This window comes from Coenobita brevimanus, chromosome 15, assembly GCF_032717465.1.
Source record: "Coenobita brevimanus isolate Jiangsu-jjx chromosome 15, ASM3271746v2, whole genome shotgun sequence".
Classification (NCBI taxonomy): Eukaryota; Metazoa; Arthropoda; class Malacostraca; order Decapoda; family Coenobitidae; genus Coenobita; species Coenobita brevimanus.
The window spans coordinates 34,031,943-34,050,457 of record NC_136968.1 but is presented as its reverse complement, the minus strand read 5'-3'; the positions used below and the strand labels follow the sequence as shown (position 1 = coordinate 34,050,457).

The 18,515-nt window shown below is 44.7% G+C and overlaps 1 long non-coding RNA gene across 1 annotated transcript in view; it reads left to right on the top strand.

Annotated features, from left to right (window-relative positions):
* The window catches only part of LOC145390632 (uncharacterized), a 32,891-nt gene extending 24,920 nt beyond the window's left edge, over positions 1 to 7,971 (top strand). The window contains exon 4 of the long non-coding RNA XR_013895700.1: positions 7,700 to 7,971. This is a non-coding gene — a long non-coding RNA (uncharacterized LOC145390632). The remainder of the gene's footprint in view (positions 1 to 7,699) is intronic.
* Positions 7,972 to 18,515: the final 10,544 nt, after the last annotated feature.

Sequence of the window (18,515 nt, the reverse complement as noted above, 5' to 3'; positions counted from 1 at the left end):
TTAATTGTGTTGAACAATACTCTCTCTCTGTCTTACTCATTGTACATTCTTCTGGTTATTTTAATTGTTTTGAACAATTCTCTGTCTGTCTCTCTCTCCCATTGTACTGTACATTCTTCTGGTTATTTTGTGTTGAACAATTCTCTCTCGCTCTCTCATTGTACATTCTTCTGGTTATTTTAATTGTTGAACAATATTCTCTCTCTCTCTCTCTCTCATTATCCATGCACCTGATTATTTTTTTTTTTTGTGTTGAATATAAATTATGTCATGAGAGTAGTAGTAAAACTCAAATAGTAAAGGACATCAGCCAGTTTTAAAGGGACAAGTCTCTCCTCACTCCACTCAGCTCCAGCTAATTGAGTTTTCTGTGTCCTGTGGGTGGAATACAACCTTTGATATATGGTTGTGTAGTGTGTTGATCCTCATGGACAACAATTCTGGGAACATTTCTAGGAAGACCAAGGTAAGCACTGCAGCACAGGTCCTGAAAAACAAAATTAAGTATACAGTTCACTGGCCTTTCGGATGAGCTACATATCCCTTACCGAGCTTAGAATGGCTCCCAGTACTCTTACCCAGCAGGGAATGATATCCTAGATGGCGTGTTTGATCAAAACATTTCGCGTCACGTGAACCTCCTTGGGATGTAAGTGTGCGAGTCCAAGGACCCAGTTACATATTGCAGGTACTCTACACTGCTCCTTTGTCTGTTTACAAAGACATCATTGTAGAAGTGCAGCATCTGTCTGCCATTGTTTTGGCTCTCCCTGTTGTTTTAGGTTGTCATCTTATCTTGTGGCACCGTCTGCCTGAAACTTTTTAACCACAAATTGCCTTGCATCAAGTTGCTTTTCTTCTCTTTCTTTGTTGGGGCTTCTTTCTCTACATATTCTGGTCTTACCTTTTTTTTTTTTTTTTTTTTTTTTTTTTTTTTTCCTGTGGTAGTAGAATTTCACTTTTTTTCTAGGGCTTTGATCCCTTCCAGGGTTTCATAATACTGTTGTTGAGTGGTGACATGGGCATTTCATGCCCTCTCATTTGGTGGAGTGTCACCAAGGGGTTTATATTGTTTGAATGAACGGATATGATACATATTGCTGATACTCTGAACCAATTCATGATATGCATCACCATACACATGGTTCTCATGTTCTGTTAACCTTTGCATCTGAGATGATGCCAAAGACTATCCAAAAACAGGCGTTCAGGGCGCCTTGGGTGATGCACATAGCTGTTTTACTTTTCCTGCCATGGTTTTGTAGTTATTACCATTTTCTTTGGCTACAAATGCATGACCCACAGAAAACGAAAGTGAAAACATCCATGAATTCTGACTCCACATGGTCATTACCAGGCCCCTTCCACCTCTGCTCCTGCCAAGACTCCTACTTATGCAAGGAAGGGGCTGAGTGAAACTGTGATTGGGAAGGAATTGGAGGTGATAGCGTTGCCACTGTTGGGTGGAAAGACAACGTCTGAGGGCACGAGTTATCCTATGGAGAGAGACATGCCCTGACTGCCCTCCCATGCCTCCTCCCACAACTTGCTGCCGCTCAAGTGACCCTGACAGCCCTCCAGTGACTGCAGACTTTCCCTACCCTTTTTATGCCTTGGAAGAGTCCTCTGAGGTGACAAGGATCGGGTGGCCAGAATTCATGTGTGATAGATGCCACATTTCAACCACCCAGCCTCTTACACAGTGGCTACATGTCACCTCCATCCACACTACCCCAGCCTGGTACTTTGTGGGGGATTTCACCCCAGCTTGGCCACTCATCCATGTCCTCATTACCACTTTGCCAGTCATATGGGCAACTGGCCGGCCACAGGAGGCAGCATTGCTTCCACACACTCCCAGGTGTTGCTGCATGATAATCATCCACTGGCTTGCCATATTCTCCCTAACCACCCTGCCATTCAAGGCCGTGTACTTGGGTGTCTGGGCCATTCAAGAGACTGAAAGGAGTGGAGCTCACATGCATATGGCTTGTCATCTTACCTCCATTGTGTGGGAGGAAGGGTAATTATTTGAGCCTATGGTTCATGGCTTTTATGTGTTCAGACAGATTTTGAGTGCGGGAGGGAATACCTGGTAAGCGAGATAACTACCACCAGGAAGTCTGTCTTTGCTAGTGTGAGGCCTCTTCTTTTAGAAAGTCTCAGATGGAGGACTGGTCTCCTGCGGATGACCGATAACCCTACACGTGGATCACTCTTACAATGTTAACGCCACAGATAAAATGCATGAATGGATCGTGGATGCTCTCACAGTGACACCTGTCTTTGGAAAGTTTATTTGGCATGACTGGTACCTTGACATTCTGTGTCCTACACTTCTCTCCCAGCGTGGGACTTGCCCTGAATAACAGGTTGTGGAAAATTCCTGTGATTCAGGGATTTTTCTTGCGGTTCCAGAAGGTTGTGGATGAGTAGATTGTTTTGTCCCATAGACGAGTGGCATTTATTCAGCACATGTTGGCCAAGTATCTGTCATTGTTTTGCCATAAAAGTCTGTTGTTTGTAATTGAAGGTCTGGATACGCACTAGACTTTGTAGTGTAGTGTACTGTATTTTTCTTGGGGTGTGGACATCCCCATTGATGGCCCTCACGGGTTCTCAGGTGCCTGCAGCCCCAGGCCGAAGCCCAGCCCCAGCGGTTCCAGGCTGGGTCCAAGCATCCAGCAGACCTAGGTTCAGCCCCAGCAGCCTGTGGCCTTAGGCCCAGCCCCAACATTTCAACCTGTGGCCCCTGGTCCAGCTTCAGTATCCCAGCCCATGGCCCTAGGCTCAGCCCCAGCATCCCAACCCATGGCCCCAGGCCCAGCTCCAGCAGCCTGTGGCAACAGGAACAGTCCCAGCATCCCTGCCTGTTACTCTAGGCCAGTGATTCTCAAACTATGGGTCGTTCGCAACCCAAAAGTGGGTCGCGAGAGGAATTTTGATGGGTCGCAGGGACATGCAATAAGCGTAATGCTTTCAATGTATTTTATTAACTGAAATTGTAATTATCCTAATCATACTATTAGCATTTTCATAATAACTACGATAGGCTATATACCGGTTACTCTCCCTTATTTTTTTTACCTTGTGGGTCACGAAGTCTTGAAATGTTCCAAATAAGGTCACCCACTAATAAGTTTGAGAACCGCTGCTCTAGGCCCAGCAGTCAGTGGCCAGCAGCTCCAGGCCCAACATCCAGCAACCTCCAGCCCAGCCCAAGCAGCCACTGGACCCAGGCCCATGCCCAGCCCCAGCAGTCAGTGGCCCCAGGCCTAGTCCCAGCATCAGCAGGCCCAGCCTTTGGCTCAGCTCCAGCATCAGTAGGCCCAGGCCTAGCCCCAGCAGCCTCTGGCTCAGCTCCAGCATCAGCAGGCCCAGGCCTAGCTCCCGCACCCAGCGGTCCAGGCCCAGCCCTGGCAGCAAGTGGCCTGAGGTCCAGGCCCAGCCCCAGCAGCCAGCGACCCAAGGCCCAGCCCTGGCAGCCAGCGGCCTGAGGTCCAGGCCCAGCCCCAGCAGCCAGCGACCCAAGGTCCAGCCCCAGCATCTAACAACCTGCAGGCCTATCTCCAGCATTCAGGGGCCCCAGGCCCAGCAGCCAGACAGGCCAAGGCCTAGCATCCAGCATCTAACAACCTGCAGGCCCATCTCCAGCATCCAGGGGCCCCAGGCCCAGCAGCCAGACAGGCCAAGGCCTAGCATCCAGCATCCTGAGGCCCAGCCTCAGCAGCCAGTGGCTTCTAGCCAAGCCACAGCATCCCATTCTGTGACCCCAGCAGCCAGTGTCCCCAGGCCCAGCCCTAGCGGCCCCAGGCTCAGCCCCAGCATCTAGTGGCCCCAGGCCTAGCCCCAGTAGCCAGTGGCACCAGCAGCCCAGGGCCCAGGCCCAGGCCCAGCCCCAGCATCCAGCGACTCAAGGCCCAGCCCCAGCATCCAGCGACTCAAGGCCCAGCCCCAGCATCCAGCGACTCAAGGCCCAGCCCCAGCATCCAGCGACCCAAGGCCCAGCCTCAGCCCCAGCATCCAGCGACCCAAGGCCCAGCCTCAGCCCCAGCATCCAGCGACCCAAGGACCAGCCTCAGCCCCAGCATCCAGCGACCCAAGGACCAGCCTCAGCCCCAGCATCCAGCGACCCGAGGCCCAGCCCCAGCATCCAGCGACCCGAGGCCCAGCCCCAGCCCCAGCATCCAGCGACCCGAGGCCCAGCCCCAGCCCCAGCCCCAGCCCCAGCATCCAGTGACCCGAGGCCCAGCCCCAGCCCCAGCATCGAGCGACCCGAGGCCCAGCCCCAGCCCCAGCATTGAGCGACCCGAGGCCCAGCCCCAGCATCGAGCGACCCGAGGCCCAGCCCCAGCAACCCAAGGCTCAGCCCCAGCCCCAGCATCCAGCGACCCGAGGCCCAGCCCCAGCCCCAGCCCCAGCATTGAGAGAGGCCCAGTTGAGCGACCCGAGGCCCAGCCCCAGCCCCAGCCCCAGCATTGAGCGACCCGAGGCCCAGCCCCAGCATTGAGTGACCCGAGGCCCAGCCCCAGCCCCAGCCCCAGCATTGAGCGACCCGAGGCCCAGCCCCAGCCCCAGCCCCAGCATTGAGCGACCCGAGGCCCAGCCCCAGCCCCAGCATTGAGCGACCCGAGGCCCAGCCCCAGCAACCCAAGGCTCAGCCCCAGCCCCAGCCCCAGCATCCAGCGACCCAAGGCCCAGCCCCAGCATCCAGACAGGCCAAGGCCTAGCATCCATCATCCTGAGGCCCAGTCCCAGTGGCATCTAGCCAAGCCACAGCATCCCATTCTGTAACCCCAGGCCCAACCCCAGCAGCCAGTGGCCTCTAGCCAAGCTCCAGCATCCCATTCCGTGACCCCAGGCCCTGGCCCAGCCCCAAGCCACTGGCTTCTGAGGCTGGGCCTGAGGCTGCTGGCTGTGAGGACTGGGGCCACTGGGATTGGGCCTGCAGCCAGTGGCTGCTGGGGCTGGGCCTGGTGGGGCCACTGGATGCTGGGGCCACTGGATGCTGGGGCCAGGCCTTGGGCTGCTGGGCCAGGGTTTGGGGCTGCCACTGGGGTTTTGTGCCTGATGATCCTGCCACTGGGGTTTCATACCTGTTGGCACTGTCACTGGGGTTTCAAATCCTTTGGTGCTGCCACTGGGGTTACGTGTCTGATGCTGCTACTTGTATCCTAAGCACCTACCTATCCGTTTATCCTATTGACCTAAAACATTTTCTCCAAGGTATGATGCTAAAGAGATGCCAAGATGGTGTTACAGTTGCCCCAAGTAGTGACGGCAGAGTATGCAAAAGCTTTCACCCAAGTGTGTGTGTAATAAATATATATATATATATATATATATATATATATAATTCTAGTTGTTTTAAGCATGATCCCTCATCCTAGAAACACCTGCGATATAGCTGGGGTCCTCAGCTGGGGTCCTCTTTTGAGACCTGAGCTAGAACAAACGAGAGGGCTGGATATACCATAGGGTCCTGACTGGTTGGTGGGTATCATGCAGGATACCAGCCAGAGGACACTGCACGATGAAGGATATTAATTCTCAGTTTGTTACTTGGGCTCTGACTTTAGTCTGAACATAAGTGTCTCACCATATATCACACAGTGGGTAAAAGCACTATAGTCGCAACACTCGAGTCTGTGGTTATTATTGTACCCTGGCAACCTACCATTCAAAAGTGCATCTGATTTCACATCATATGACACAAATCATATCATTATGCACAAATATACTATACACGGATAACATTATACTTGATCATATCATACATGAAACACGTGTGTCTCATATTATACACAAAATCAGATGCACTTTTGAATGGTAGGTTGCCAGGGCACGATAATAACTCTGAGTCGTGTGCTGTGACTATAGTACATCACAGTATGCACACATAGGCATGTAGGCATACTACCTAGTCACTGGGGCACTAGTTCGGCACTGTACATATAGATATCTTGAGCACTACAGTCACTATAGGTTTGGGGCAGTCACTATTACACTGGGCAGGCTGGGGAACTCCAGCCAGGCTGCATGGGTTGGATAATCTCCAGGTGTTGGAGGGGTCCTGTCTGGTGTCCTTCTTTCTAGGGCCACAGGACAACCCTCAAGGGTGACGTTGTCTGCTGGGAGCTGTGGTCAGGCATGGTGGGAGGCCCTTTACTCATAGGGCCTGTCAGGGTAGTCTGGTCCTTAGAGCTTGGACTAAACAGCACAAGCAGGTGCGCTTGTCTGCACCTACTCTGGGGAGAAGGTTGCTGTCACCTGGGGCTGGAGAGGGCACACCCTGGGGTTGTAGGGGCGTCTGCAGTCTCCCATTGGGCCGCCATCAGGGTCGAACTGTGGCATTGCCTCCAGTAGGAGTCCGGCAGGTGGTAATCTCCCACAGGCGCTGGTTGGATGGCACACACTCCTGGGGACAGCACAGGACCTCACCACACTTCCTCCAGGCAGGGAGGTTCCTCTTGGGGGCTGCCTTGGTGGGGAGGGGCAGAGGAACATCCCTCTCGGCTACAGGAGGGGCAAGCTGAGCAAGGGCCATCCTTCACTGGAGAAGTCACAGGGTGAGAGGTTTTGGTGGTGATGCCTGTTCCTGGCATGGCTGTAGGTTTTCTCAGAGGTCCCGTAGGTAACGAGGAGGGTGGCTGAAGGCTGTCCCTTGTTCATGCAGGTGAGACCGTCATCGAGGCCTGACTTTCGAGCAGGACCATGGGCGAGGTGCGGGCGGAGGCTGTCGCCGGATGGGTGCCGTCACTGGTCCACGGATGTGGCTGGAGGCCGTCACCTGTGTCCCGCAGGGGGTGTGATGTGCAGTCAAGGTGCAGGCAGAGGCTGTCACCTGTCCTGCAGGGGGAGTGACGTGCAGTTGAGGTGTGGGTGGAAGCCATCACCTGCCTGCTGGTGCAGGTGGAGGCTGTCACCTGTGTCATACTCCCATGAGCAGCTACAGAAGGAGAGGGGGTGTGGCTGGAGGCCGTTGTTGGTTTCTGCAGGAGGGAGTGGGTGGGGGGTCAAGCAGAAGCTGGAGGCAGTTTTTAAGGTTGTGTGGCTGAGGCTGTCACATTTTGGTGTGCAGCTGGAGGCCATCAATCTTATGGGGGCAGCTATAAGTCGTCTCCTGGTTTGTATGGGTGGAGGCTGTCACAGGGGTGTTGCTTGGGACTGTGCTTTCAGCCTCACCCCAAACATATCGAGGGCTAGTCCAGTCGGAGGGTAGTGTGCATGGACTACAGCACTCCCGCTGGGTCTGTTCCTGGGAACAGGGGTGCAAGGTAGTTGGGGACATAAGTCTGTATAGCCTTGACTTAGCAAGTGCCTTCAGAGCCCCTCCATGGTCACCTCCTGGGGGGTGGGGTGTCACTGTCCCGGTGGTGCTCCGTTGCTACGGTCGATATATGATAAAGCAAAAAGTAATCAGTCAAATTACATTAGAAAAGTCAATAAAGGTTATAATACATGTTCATATCAAATCTGAGAGTTTACTGGTTACAACGGTAAGAAAACATCAGTCTGAATTACTTGAAACTTCTGAACTATCATTCAGGATTAATTTGCAGAGTTGAAATCTGTTATGGCCAGAAAATAACTGCTGAATAGCATGGCATTAAAATGATCTATAAATAAATACCATTAAAATAATGAAATTCTGTTATAATACCAAAGAATAACTTCAATAAGTATCTTTCTGTTTTAGTGTCTTCATGGACGGCAGAAGGCGAGAAAACAAAGTAGGGTATTCAAGATGGACCATCCACAAGCACGAATGGAGACGTGTTGCCCACAAACAATTTCTGCACTACATAACATAAACGACTTCAGATTTTGAAAATAAGTTACTAGCTAAACCTAATTTAGTTTACTTGGTCAGAAAAGACATTTAAAAGAATAAGATTGAGGTATTCTCTTGTCCAGTATAGAGGTTAACTGTGTTAAGGATTACCTGTATTACCTAGCCTAATTAAACGAAATAAAGTCCATGATATTTATTTCCCTAATATTGAAAGTGTTTACTCCCTGGAAAGAATAACGAAGCAATAACTTTGGTAGTATTCACTAAGGGGATAAGAATGAACCTAATGGTTTCCCATAACCCAAGAAACCATTTATAATACTGGGTGGCAATCATAGAACCAAATAATGGAGTTCTGTGGAGCTTACTATGGTGTCCCAGTTATACCCTGTTCACTCAGCTGTGATAGAGGGAGCGAAGGAACGTTTGAATTAAGGCTGCTCACTGGTTAATGCAACACTGAGTATGGTAATCTACAGCACTTCTTATTTGAACTCTTATACATGTAGATTGCTTGCAATAAGCAGCCAGTTTAAATATGGATTAATTTCTGAAGCTAAAGAAGTCAAAATCAGCTTTAGTTTATCATTATCAAAGAAAAAGTTAAATAATTTTATAAAACGATAAGTTTAAGCTAAATTATCCACCCACGGTGTAACACCCTACGTCCATGTTTCATCATAAATACAGGCCCACATGCTTTGATAACAGAAAACTTTTAAATAATATTGACCTCTTTTGCTTCAGAAAATAATCCACATTTAAACTGGCTGCTCATACTGTTTGCAATTTACAAATATATATGTTAAAATAAGAGCTGTAGATTTACCATGCTCCTCACTGCTGCATTAACCAACAAAGACTAAACGTTTCTTGGCTCCAGCAGTCAGAGCTGCATAAACAGGATGTAACTGGGTGGTGAGATGCAAATGTAGCATACATCTGGGAACCAAACCTCCACATTCTTCACCATGCCTCACTGTCCACCACATGTGAATATCAGCTCACATCACTGGATGGTGCTACAGGGGCAGTTGCCTGTGACTGATGGGTTTGCTTGGTTAGAGACTGAGGCTACTCAACAAAAACCTGTTCTCTCTACTTACATTCCTAGGTACCTTTTTATTTTTATATTTACATTTGCCCATGGTGTTTATTTAACTAATTATTCACCTACTGACCAGCTCCTTACTAGCTCTAATTTACATACTAATCCACATTTTACCCATTTACCTATCAAGCTACTTCCCTATCTCCATAACTACCCACTTATGTTCTTGCCATTTTATCTACCCAAATATTGTCTACCTACCTATTTACCTGTACTTGTGTACCTACCTACCTTTTAGGCCACCCACCAAATTACCCATGTACTAATATATGTACACTTGGAGACTTCCTTGGTGTTTGTGGAACAAGAGGATACAATCTTTTTCTTGGCAACAAGTGACAAAAAAGGAGTATGAGGTGACAAGGGCTAGGTGAGAGGGGTGTTGGTGCTGGAAATAGTGGGTTGTTGTGTATTGTGTACAGTATTTAATACAGCAAAAAAAATGAGTATATTCTGTAAAATTTACATGGAAAGCAAGTCAAGACTGAGACATCTTGTTGGAAATCTCTCGAGTGTGTGGAGCTTTGTTATCTGGTGGAGTTTTATCTGTGGCTATAGTGAGGAGTGATTGGAGGAAGTTCAGCGAGCTGTTGCCCCTCCTGACACTGAGAGAACTCTCCCTTCACGCAAAGGGACCTTTGTATCCAGCATGTGTTACAAGTATAATACTGCATAGTAGCAAGACCTGGACAGTAAAGGAAGAGGATACTCATAGGCTCAGACATACAATAATGACAATGATTAAATGGATGTGTAGGGCATCCTTGAATGCGAGGCCTGGGGGAGGGGGGCTAGGCATTGCAACTGAAGATCTGAAAGCATGGGACTGGAATGTACTGGTGTTGGGATGAGGGGAGATTGAGATGGTTTGGTCATAGTGAGAGGATGAAGGATGACAACTTGTTGTGGATGGCAAGAAGTGAGAATATTGCAGGTAGGGTTGTGAGAGGCAAACCAAGATAAAGACCCGGGAAAAGGTTGCTGAATGTGACTTCAGGGATATGGGACTGAATAGGGAGGCTGCCAGTGACTGAGCAGCATGGAGAGCCGTGATTAGGTAACCAAATGACCACTACCTGGATCTAACCCTGTTAGTCCCCATCTGCAACCTTCGTACTGTTCATCACATCCTTCGCTTTCACAACCACATTACCACAGTGAGTGATTAGCAATATAACTTGAGAGAAGCTATGGTTTTAAATAATTTGTTTTATGCTAGAGCATTCATGAATGCATCGATTTCCATGTTCACCTGTAGGTATATCTACAGATCTGTTACAAGTTGGTACAACTTTTACCTGAAATGTTAACTCACAATAACAAGATATGTTAATTCTGTATCATGACAATACTTTCCAGAACAACCATTCTGTAACAGTGAAACATTGATGTTTCATTCTCGCTGTTGTAGTTTTATTCCTGTTATCGTAATTATTTTGCTCATGCTGCGCGTTTCATGTCAGGTGCTGAACCTTATCCACTCATTGCCTCACCCAGGTCAGCTACAATGCTCTGGTCATATTAACAACTGTTGTGTATATTTTTGTGGTACCGCAATCATAGTCACCTTGCAATATAATCTCAGTACAGGTCCAAGACATCAAAGATATCATTTTCTTTTATGGAGCTCACCAATATATTTAGCAACAATATACAGTACTCTGCCTCAGAAGACACTTTTAACTGAATAGTCACCTGCCAGTATTAGGAATAAAATATGAACTGTCTTTGTGTGATTATTTACACTCTAATACTCCAATGACTTGACCTTGCCTAAACAAAATTATCTAGCAATAGCAGAAGTAGAATACAGTACTGTACACTTCCTGGTGGCGAGATGTTCATATGAGATGGATTACTAAAGCATATCAAATTTCTATCATACAGAAATATTTTTTTATGGGAAAAACCTAACAAGACTGTAATAAACAATCAGGTAGTGCATCATAAAAGAATGAGGACAGCCTGTATGTAAACATGAAAGGCCACTGTTATCAAACACAGGCTACATGTAACCACAATACAGACAAGAAGCTGAAGCTTACACCTACATGAAATCACGGTTTATACCTTTGAGAAAACTAATTGTTACAAATACTTTATATATGCAAAATGGTTCTCCAACATAATTCCTTTAAATTACCACACTCTTCTATGCAAATGACACTTTCTATTGATTACAAATGGTTTTTCACCCTTTAATATCGTGTTCATCAATAAAACATTCTGCGAGTGCTTCATGAGTTGAGAGTGAAATGCAAGATCTAAAAACTCAGCTTCACACATCAACCTGTTATACTGCTTACCTCCCACTGTTGTAATGTGGTTGTGGAAGCAAAGGATGTGATGGATAGTATGAAGGTTGCAGATGGGGACTGACAGGGTTTGATCCAGGTGATGCCCATGTTATACTTAAAAGAACAGACTCATTAAATGGCTAAATTATATACACAGTATGTGACAACTCACTACTTCCAGCACTTACAGCCCCTCACCCAAACCTCCCCATCCCATTCTTCCTTCCCAACACTACCACCAAGGAAAAGGTTGTACCCTCTCATTTTACAAATACTGAGGTGTAGTGTGTGGTAAAGTCCCTGAATGCACTTGTTTCTTTTATTACCTGCCTACCTAAGTTAACCTATTTATCCTCATTTACCTGGCTATCTACAGATTTAGTTGTCTACAGTATTTACTTAACAGTTTTCCTACCCATTTGCAACTACAACCTCTACCTGCCTGCATACTTATTCAAATACAGGCATACCCCAGTTTAATGATGCAATTGGTTAAGTAAAAACCCATCGCTAGGCAGGGTTTTGTATCTCAGGGTAGATTTAACATGTAGTATAGAGATGCGTTTTTAAGCCTTGGGTTTCCCCCCAACCAAGTCCATAACCCACCCAAATTAGTCCAAAAACATGTTTCTAGCTAACTTAAACCCCCAAATAGCATTAATGCAAGCTAAACTAAGCCAAAAAGCAGTTTATAACTCACCTAAACCAAAAAATAAAATCTCAGAATCATCAAGAAATCTGGAATAAAATGAAACAGTAAACTGTATCCCAAAATGAAAATGTTCACCCCACCTATGACTAAAACACACAAATCTACATCTAAAAAATTTATAAATCAACCTAAACACAAAACTTAAATCTAAAATATCACCATCATTATACCGGGTTTTGGCAATTGTTCAGCATGGTAAGGTGGTATTTCTACCCCCATCACTACACCGGGGTATCGCATATGGGAGTATCGTATCTTGGGGTATGCCTGTACCTATCTTCTCACCTATTAACCTGTTTATCTACCTACACATTTTTACCTTTTTTTGCCACCCTACCTACTTTTACCTATCTACCCATTAACCTACATACCTACCTACCTGTTTACTGTCTTGTCTTCATACCTTTACTTGCCTGCTTATTTGCTACCTACAGTACAAGCCTGTCTATTTACCAATCTGCTGCCCACCTCATTACCCACCTACTTAACCACACAAACCTCACCAACCCAACCTAAACCTAATCTATGTACAGTAAAGTACTGTAATCCAAATTGCAGGAGACCTAGGGTCTTTCGGACAATAGGTTTTTTCGGACTACTGGAAGGGCTCGCCTTGGCAAATTCTAAGTATTGGGATTTTTTTTAACCCTGCTATTAAACTACTAATTTTTGTACTAAACTATTGATAACCTTTCTACCGATCTCCCTATCTATATTCTGTATTCATTTTTACTAGGCATAAAATTGCCAATTTCTTCATCTTCAATGCCGGGCTGCAGCATGAGATTAGAAAATGCTACTGTCCACGATAATAATTATGGAGAGGATTTAGAGACACAGTATTGCCTTATTCTGTGACTGAGCTTCGTGAAACAGGCTACATGAGGATGAAACTCAAGTGAATGAACTATATCAACACATTTACCTCAACTGAAGCACCACAAAACCAAATTAAAATGGGGGACAGCCATAACAACTAGAGAGAGATTCCACACTCATATACAAACCCAAAATAGAGAGAACCAAAACAACCACAGAGCGATGCTACACTTGTACATGGAAGACTTTATACACAAGAGAGATGCATAAAGGTGTAGGTAATGTGCATCTGGGCTGTATTCACACACATCCCTTGAGCAAGTTCACATGATAAGCAGTGTCTCAGTCAGGAATTCCTTTAAGGATAATTTCTAATGTGTGAATTCAAGTATTTCTCTCTGTGTGAATTCAAATATTTCTCTCTACTGTGTGAATTCAAGTGTTTCTCTAAGGATAGTTTTCTCTACTGAGTGAAATCAAGTGTTTCTTTGATAATATTTTCAAGTATTTCTTTCAGGATGTTTTTCTCTACCAAACAAAATCAAGTATTTCTCTAGGGATACTCCGATATTATTACTTAGACAATATTCTTCTCTACCGAGCAAATTCAAACATTTCTTTACTGATATTATTCTCTACTATGTGAATTACAAAAGCTGGGAGACTCTCCTTGTCCTGGCATGGAACGAATAGATTTTGAAAAACACCCTTCAAAAACAATCAAAATATCCATTTCAGTATAACAATCCTACCATGGTTAGAGATGAAACTCATGCTTTCCTTTCACCTACAGTAAACATGAAATTCACATGCCTCCCAGCCACTTTTTAGAAATTTTATGATTTTATGCTCTTTTCAAATTTTATTATTTTATCCTTCTTTCCTTCCATTCTCTTCTGTCATTCTTTCCTTGTCCTTCTGCCTACGGGTGACTTTACACTCCCTCTTCTGTCTTTCTTTCCTTCATTCTTTCCACTTCCTTCAGCCTGTGGGTGACTACTCTACACTGAGTGACAAGTCATATGGTTTCCTGTGCACCAGGAAACCATTTACTATGCTGGGTGGTAACCATATAACCAAATTTTGGCATCTGGTGGTTTAGTGGGTAATTACTGCGCTCCAATCGGATTGAGCCAGTGAAGGTTTATATCCAAGGGATGATTGGGGTTGATTGCTCATGTATTGCCACTCAAGGATGAGTGAGGCTGGTCACTCTCATCTTAAATGTCGGGACCAACTGCCTAGCCCCGGGCTCCTACGCTCCTCATAGGGTAATGTAGGATTGGATGATGGATGGACACTGGCCATTAAAATTTATGCTTTGTTAAGCTGATACTAGTTTTCTAATGCTTTCTCATGAGTTTCCCATGAATCATCAAGTGGTAAGTCATAAAACATAACTAAAAACATAGTGCATTGATTTAGTTTGGTGTAAACTGAAACATCAGCATTCTTGCTGTACTGGCTCTGAAACAACAACTGAGCTCAAATAAGCTTAGATGTCCTTCAGAGTGGACATTAATTAATCTTACAATAAGCATACATTCAATGCAAACCACCTTGGTTTACGTGAAGCTAATACCACAACATTTTGTGACTACTACATTAAAAATGGAACATCCAATAGTACATTTGGAACACTATTAGATTCCCAAGTACATATAATCATTGTTTCTTCTGTTTATTAACAATGTCCATTTTCGTTTCTCAAGCGCTGAGATTTCCTTCTCCAGAGAACGTTTTCTCTCCAGTCCCATGTCAGCTTGTGCCTTAGCATTCCGAAATTCTTTTTTCTGGGGGGGGGGGGAATCGCTACTGCAGATCACTTTCTGTGGGCCACTGTACAACAGAATATCTAGTCATTCACTCTGTGGAGTTTGGTCAAAATATGAACTGGAGTACATGCTACCTGCTTCGTGTTGGGATGGATGGACCCTGAGTCAATTTGTCTTTTGAGAAGAAACTGATTGTTAATCTGGAAGATAGTTGCAGAACAAAACTTCTGCAGCTTGGATCCTGTTCACTTCATCATGTTCATAATGCTTTCAGAAAATTACTCACCAAGTTGAACATGGACACTGACCAGTTTGCCTGTGACATATTCATTCGTTAAATTGTCTAGCGCCAGATGGGAAGCTTACGTACCCTTGGAAGAAGTCAGTCATTGTACAGCTTGGTATGTGCTATGCCATGTGACCTCAAGGTGGTTAACTCTGAAGCCAGTTGTACATCAAATCTTGTAGCAGTGTAAGAGTCTACAGGAATACTTCCTTTGTTTCTTGCCAAAGCAAAAGAACTTCAAGAGAGAGATTTAATCCACTGCAAGGTACAAACAAATTTCATATACATTAGGATCTTGCCAATAATGACTTCAACAGTAACGTTTTTGGCAATAACAGTAAGTTAGAATACAGTAGATACCCAGTTTCAATAATAATGTTTGGATTCACTCGAATAATGGTTATTTTGTATGAAATGTCCGCCCGGGGGCATCTTGGATAGTGTTTGTTGGCCGCCATCTTGATGACGTAGTTGCTCCTTCTCGCTCAGAGTCACACGCACATCACAGGTTTACTCCCCCCCCCCCCTTGAGTATTGCACATGTTCATCACACTGCTTTTCACCTGCGATGTAGTAGTTTCATCAAACTTGAAGGTATATGGGATATCTGAAAAATCCTCTATGAGCTTCTCTTTTAACCCGTCGCGTCCCTACCGATTTTGCACCTCCGATACCCCCCAATCCAGAGCTATTTTGGAATTTTTTTTTTTTTGGCTCAAACCTCCACTTTTGGTGAGAAACATCGAAAATTCATAGAGAAATTGCTCACCTGAGGTTTAAAATACTCGATACAGGTAGAAGTACCTCCTTACCTTACTGGGTTTTCTATCAGGCTGGCTCCAAAGAAAACGAGTTCTGTGGGAGGATAACTATTCCACACCACTCATAAACGGTATTTATTAACTTGGTACGAATTTATATGTAGTACGAGAGTATATTGGTTTTCACACAGTAATATAGGCAATATAAGCATTGTTTCACTCACCAAACACATCAACATATCTGACCTATTTTGGCGACATTACCTGATCATCATTTCTGACTGTTTCTTCCTCTAATGCTACGTAAACTTTGTCCTCCACATTGTCATCGATTGGGGAATCACTCTGGCCCTGAATGTCTTTATTGGCCAGGTCACTGGTAACAACAGGTGAACTGCCGAGACAATGGCGTGTGTGTGTGGGGGGGGGTTATGCGGTGTAAGGCATTGTCCCTGCCTGGCATCTTGTAGAGGAATAGAGGAAGGTGTCCCGTATATACGTACCCAAAATCACGCGCGAAAATTGTGCAAATTATGAACCTTGCAATCGTGCAACGTACCAGTACGTCGACGGGACTAGCTGTGACAAAATGTTGCAACGTACCCATACATTGATGGGATGCCTCGGGTTAAATATGGCGCAATACCATACTGAATACAGTATTTCACCTTTTGTCTCTCCTTGTTTGAAACTCTTTGGTGTGTCTGAATCTGAAAAAACTGAAGAGAATTGCTCAGCATCATCATATGTGCTTACAAAAGAATAATTGGAGCTGACAACCTTCAAAGCTTGAATAGTTTCTGCTTTAAGAACAAGCTCTTCCTTGGCCAGAACAGCGTCATCTTTTGACAACTGAATGTCTTTCCCAGAAGTTTTTACAAAAAGGGTTTGAGTTGACTGTCCACTCATGAGTTTTTTCTGTCTCAACATGTTTTGTTCCTTTGCTACCAAATCATGTGGTGTGACACCTGGAGTTTGGGATGCGAAACTGTAAGATTGCCCTTTTCTTTCACTATTTTGCAGGGTTTACACCATTTACAATAATTTTTTCTTTTCTTTTTTTTATGCTTGTTGCCAATTTTGAGCCAAATTTCATGAATTTTAAGGTTTCATGCCCTGCTGGGAGGCTTGCATATATTCATGGTATAACAGAAATATATCAGAAGCTGTTTGAGACAGGAGACAAAACATATCTGAAAAATATAACATGCATAATACCAAACTTGTGGTATAACTAAAATAAATCAAAACAAGTGATATGAGGTATGAGACAAAATATATCTGAAAAATAAAACAAGCATAATACTGGACTTGTGGTATAACAGGAAATATACCACAACAATTGATATGAAGTATACCAAGGCAACATAACAGAAAAATATAGCACATAATACCAGACTTGTGGTATAACAGGAAATATACCAGAAGTGTGTATGTAGTATAACAAGACAAAATATATCTGAAAAATATAACAGGCATAATACTGACCTTGTGGTATAACTGAAAACAAGACAAAATATATCTGAAAAATATAACAAGCATAATACTGACCAAAAATACCATATAATACCAAAAAGATGCAAAATGGGGTATAAAGAGACAAAATACTGTACCTTCATACTGACCTGTAAAAGTACATCTCAAACATATACAGATAAAATACAATATTATTACACTCTGCTTTGCCGTTTATTTTTTTTTTTATTTTATTTATTTTTTTTTTTAAATAATGAAAATTATTCGCTTTAGGATGTCACCATTATTGTAAGATGTCACCAAACCACAAAGTAATCCAAGTACCTCTTATCACAAAACCTCTAAGTAACATCACCAAGTATTATGTCACCAAACCTCAGTAATGTCACCAACCATTTGTCACCCAACCTCTCTAATTTGTCACTAAGACCCTCTCTGTCACCATGCATATATGTTAATGTCACCAAGCATATACTGTAATGTCACCAAGCATATAGTTTAATGTCACCAAGCATATATTTTAATGCCAACAACCATATTTTAATGCCGTTAAGTAAGTGTGTGTTACTAGAAAAACTTTGTCAATAAATTGCAGCTTTCAGCTAGAGTGATCTTCATTCATACGCTTCTAGTAGCTCTAATATATGGTCACGGAGAGGGACTTCGTGGCGCTGATATAACCAGGCGCTTCTACTGCCCACCTACACACACATCCCTCAATTCATCCCCCAAAGAAAGGTCATGGGCTGCTGGAGGACAATTCCAACATTCCTCGACTCTTCTTATCTCCCAAATGAAAGTTATGGGCTATGGGAGGATGATTTCAATATCCCTTGACTCTTCTTATCTCTCAAACAAGGGTTGTGGGCTGCAATTTCACGCTGCACTCAACAGGGTTCATATTTCCAATGAACCTGGAGCCACAGCAACAATCTATACATGAAGATCACTCTACCCAGGTCCACCACGAGGAGGTAAGCTGCTTGGACCCACACCATGCCCGTCCCAACCACCCTACCATTGGACATGATGCCATCATCATCACTGCACAGGCCTTGCAGTTTTAAATGTTAGTCTATCTACACGTTGATAGATGGCAATAAACTTGTTGACTGAGGACAGTAAACATTAGATTTTAGAGAAACGTTTCAAACTGGAGGCATTAAATATGTCCTTCACTTTCTTCTTGATCTTCGTCTTGGTCTTGATCTTCTTTAGAACACACCAAGAACAGGAACTGGTGTGTGTGAGAAGGAAACACACCAACAGGAACTGGCATGTGTGTGTGAGAAGGAAACACACCAACAGGAACTGGTGTGTGTGAGAAGGAAACACACCAACAGGAACTGGTGTGTGTGAGGAGGAGAAAACACACCAACAGGAACTGGTGTGTGTGAGGAGAAAACACACTAACAGGAACTGGTGTGTGTGACAAAGAAAACACACCAAGAACAGGAGCTGGTGCGCACGGAATGGTCAGCTC